The sequence below is a fragment of the Nycticebus coucang genome, chromosome 9 (genome assembly GCF_027406575.1).
Source record: "Nycticebus coucang isolate mNycCou1 chromosome 9, mNycCou1.pri, whole genome shotgun sequence".
Classification (NCBI taxonomy): domain Eukaryota; kingdom Metazoa; phylum Chordata; class Mammalia; order Primates; family Lorisidae; genus Nycticebus; species Nycticebus coucang.
The window spans coordinates 135,576,518-135,581,439 of NC_069788.1; positions in this window are offsets into that span (position 1 = coordinate 135,576,518).

Genomic DNA, 4,922 nt, shown 5'->3' on the forward strand with positions numbered 1-4,922 from the left:
TCAGTTCAGAAACGCGTGTGCGTTTGAGTGGGCGCAGTCCGTGGCTCAAGGAGTAGGGCGCCGGCCCCATATTATACCGTGGATGTTGGTTCAAGCCCGGACTCCGCCAGAACTGGAAAACAAAGAAACAAACAAATTTTCGGGTGCTCAACTCAGTGAGCTGAAGCGATCCGCCCACCTAGACCTCCCAAAGTGCTACGATTACAGGCCTGAGCCACCTCACCTCGCCCAGCCTAATTCGATTTAGTTAAATATCATTCTCCCACACCTAGTTTCAGTGTATCTGGAGAGTTGTATGTGTGGCGGGGGGAAGCTATTGTTAAGAATGGAAGAGAACAGGGGCGGGGCCTGTGGCTCAGAGAGCAGGGCGCCGGCCCAATATACCGAGGGTGGTGGGTTCAAACCCAGCCCCGGCCGAACTGCAACAACAAAAAAACCGGTCGTTGTGGCGGGCGCCTGTAGTCCCAGCTACTCGGCAGGCTGAGGCTCGAGAATCGCCTAAGTCCAGGAGTTGGAGGTTGCTGTGAGCTGTGTGATGCCACGGCACTCTACCGAGGGCAATAGAGTGAAACTCTGTCTCTACAGAAAAGAAAAAGAATAGAAGTTGACGGGTGGCGCCTGTGGGTGAAAGGAGTAGAGTGCCGGCCCCATATACAGACGTGGTGGCTGGTGAGAAAAACTGCCCCCTCCTCAAAATCATTTAGCTGAATGAGTTCGCCTGCGGGCAACCCCGCCCAACCCTCCCGCATATGCGGTAGGTGGTTGGTTCAAACCAAGCCCCGGCCAAAAACTGGAAAGGAAATGAACGAGAAAGAAGGTTGGAAGGAAGAGAGGGAGAAAGGTAGGGACAAAGGATGGGAAGGAAGGAAGGAAGGAAGGAAGGAAGGAAAATTCAAGAGTAAAAGTTGTTCATTGCCTGTGGCTCAGAGGAGTAGGGCACCGGCCCCATTACCGGAGGTGTCGGGTTAAAACCGGGACCCAGTCAAACACCGCAAAAGAAGGAAAATATTAAAAAAATAAATAGATGAATAAAAAGGCTGGGGTCGGGTGGGGGGGTGGTGCATAGCCCAGTGGTTAAGGCACCAACCACATCCACCGAGGAGGGTGGCGGATTCCAGCCCTGCCTGACAGGCTAAACAACAATGACAACTGCAACAAAGCAAAAAGACCCCGGCGTTGTGGCTGGCTCATGCAGTCTCAGGGACTTGGGACGCTGAGGCCAGAGAATCCTTAATGCCCAGGATTTGGAGGTTCTTGTCAGCTGTGACAGCACACCACAACAATCTACGGAGGGTGTCTCAGTGAGAGTCGGCCTCACCAAGAAAAAGAAAAAAAAATCAAATGAACGAAAAAGTAAATAAATAAATATTAAAATCCATCAAATAAAGAAGTAAATAGTCACGTAGCACAGTTCCTCTAAGAGAAACCCTACCTCTCCCCCCGACACCCGCTTTCCAGTCCAGAGAAATACTTCAGTCGTCAATTTAGTTTTTTCTTTTTTTTTTTTTTTTTGTAGAGACAGAGTGTCACTTTATAACCCTCGGGTCCAGTGCCATGGCATCACACAGCTCACAGCATCCTCCAACTCCTGGGCTTAAGCGATTCTCTTGCCTCAGCCTCCAAAGTAGCTGGGACTACAGATGCCCGCCACAACGCCCAGCAATTTTTTGGTTGCAGTTCAGCCGGGGCCCGGTTTGAATCCGCCACCCTCGTTATATGGGGCAGGCGCCTTACAGACTGAGCCACAGGCACCGCCCCTCAGTTAAGTTTTGGACCGTTCTTTCTATCTGTTCCGTTTTACAGGAGAGCTAGGTAGCCAAACACTGAGGCGCTGACCTCACCTGACCCGAGCCGAGGTTGAAGGGAAGAACGCCTAGGATCTGTCCCCGCCCTTCCCCGCACCGCCTCCCCACTGGGCTTTGAGAGGACGGATCTGTCCTTCGCGGAACAGCTGCATACAGACACAAAGAAGTTACGGGGCCGGGGGCGGTTGATCTCCACTCTAATGCTAGCATTCTGGGAGGCCGAGGCCGGTGGAGACAGGGACGACCGCCCCCCTCCCCACCATAGTCCCAGCTGTTCGGGAATCTGAGGCAGAAGCATCCCTGGAGCTCAAGAATTCGAGTGTGCTGTGACTTCTGAATGGCGAGACCCCGCTCTTCCTATTGAAGTTGGACTGAGAGTGTATGGGCAAAAAAAATCTATGAATAAATAAATATATAATCGCACAGACATATATTGTCCTAGCTGATTGTGTAGACGTGAATGAAGAAGAGTTGTTTTTTTTTCTTTTTTTTTTTTGATATAAATGACACACCCCCTAGGCTCACACGCTGCCCAGTTCGCTCCTTAGCTCTAGTAGTTACACAGGAGGCAAGCAGTGCCTATTGTCAGAAGAACCGTTTCAGAATAAAGGGAGAGGGAGAATGAGGGGAGTAGAGAGAGAGAGGGGGGAGAAAGGGTGGGGTAGAAGGAGAGAGAGAGAGGGAGAAAGCGAGAGAGCAGACGAACACGAAAGCAGGAACACGGGGTTTGGAGGGGCTTGACGAGGCTCTGAGCCTCAGGGGGTCCAGAACTTATACACGGCCGCCACCTGCTGGACTGATCCGCCAAAGCACCAGGAAGAGACATCTGGTCGAGCGACAGGCGCTCAGGTGACAAGATCCCCGGTCTAAGGTAGGCCACGGACATCTGGTCATCGGCGGGGTACTGTGGAGACCGAAGTTACGTAGGACCCACATGTGCTCCACACGTGTGTTATGCGTGCCTGCCTGCCTGCCTGCCTGGCAGGAGAACCCGGGGTGCTCATTCTTAGTTAGCTCAGGTGTTTCATATGCAGGTGCGGGTGCCTGGGGTGGATGTTACGAGGGAAGGAGAGAAAGAAAGGGGCGAGGGAGGAAAGGAGGGAGGGATGCGTGTCGCAGCATCTCCTTTAGTAGTTCATAAGCGTCATGATCATGTGTTCGAGCACACGTGTGAGATGTGGAAAGAGAGAAAGAGAGAAACAAGGGAAACAAGAAGAAAAAAGAAACCCCGAAAGTGGTGCCTTTGGCCACGCAGTCACAACAAGTCAGCAACCTGCAGAAATGGAGGACTGGCGCTCTCCGCAACCAATTGGAGGCCCACAAGAGGTCAGGGTCTTGGGCCTCAGCGGGGGTGTGTGGGTGGGGTTGCTCAGTTCAGAAACGCGTGTGCGTGTGAGTGTTCGCAGTCCCCATATTATACCGTGGGTGTTGGTTCAAGCCCGGACTCCGCCAGAACTGGAAAACAAAGAAATAAACAAATTTTCGGGAGCTCAACTCAGTGAGCTGAAGCGATCCGCCCACCTAGACCTCCCAAAGTGCTTCGATTACAGGCCTGAGCCACCTCATGTCGCCCAGACTAATTCGATTTAGTTAAATATCATTCTCCCACACCTGGTTTCACTGTATCTGGAGAGTTGTATGTGTGGCGGGGGGAAGCTATTGTTAAGAACGGCAGAGAACGGGGGCGGGGCCTGCGGCTCAGTGAGCAGGTCGCCGACCCCATATACCGAAGGTGGTGGGTTCAAACCCAGCCCCAGCCGAACTGCAACAACAAAATAGCCGGGCGTTGTGGCGGGCGCCTGTAGTCCCAACTACTCGGCAGGCTGAGGCTGAAGAATCGCCTACGTCCAGGAGTTGGAGGTTGCTGTGAGCTGTGTGATGCCACGGCACTCAACGGAGGGCCATAAAGTGAGATTCTGTCTCTACAAAAAAAAAAAGTATATATATATATATACATATATATTTTTTTTTTTTTGGTAAGACTATACTTTCTTATGTAGTGAATCTTCTGATCTGTGGAAAGCAAATTGTAAATCTTCTGGAAAGTATTCACTAGTCTATATGCCATTAAAAACATTGATGATTCGCCTGTAGTCCCAGCTACTCGTGAGGCTGAGGCAAGAGAATCGCTTAAGCCCAGAGGTTGCAGGTTGCTGTGAGCTGGGTGAGGCCGCGGTACTCTACCGAGGGCCACAAAATGAGACTCTGCCTCTACAAAAAAAAAAAAAAAAAAAAAAATTAAAAAAAAATTGATGATTCATGAGAAATTATCAAAACAGCAATATTAACAGGAGTTTGGAAGAAGTTGATTTCAACCCTCATGGATGACTTGAGAGGTCTAATTTTTAATGTAGTAAGAAACTGGAAATAGCAAGAAAATCAGAATTGGAATTGGAGCCTAACTATATGCTGAATAGCTGCAATCTCATGATAAAACATGAACAGATGAGTAGGGGGCTTCTTAATAATGAGCAAGGAAAGTGCATCCTCGAGATAGAATCTGCTAGTGAAGGTGCAGTGAACATTGTTAAAAGGATTATGTAAACTTAGTTGATAAAGCAGTGTCAGGATTTGAGAGAATTTTGAAAGAAATTCCACTGTGGGTAAAATACTATCAAACAGATAAATGTTTTGTAAAGGGAAAAGTCAACAGATGCAGCAAAATGTATTGTTGTCTATGAAATTTCCACAGCCACCTCCACCATCAGCAGCTAGCACCCCGGTCAGTCAGTCAGCCATCAACATTGAAGCAGGATCCTCAATCAGCAAAAAGATTATGACCTGATGAAGGCTCAGATGATTGTTAGCACTTTTTGAGAATAAAGGATTTTTAATTAAGGTATGTATGTTGTTTTCTTGAACATAATACTATTGCACACTTAATAGACTACAGTATAATATAAACATAACTTTCATTTGCAATGGGAAACCCACACATTTGTGTGACTTGCTTTCTTGTAATTTGCATTACTGCAATCACCTGAGATCTGAGCCCATAATATGTTTGAGGTATACCTGAATTTTTAACTCATGTCCTAGCAAAACAAATTTCCCAATTTTTCCTGACCATGCATCTTTTGGAAGGATTATCTCCAACCCAACATCAAATCCCAACCC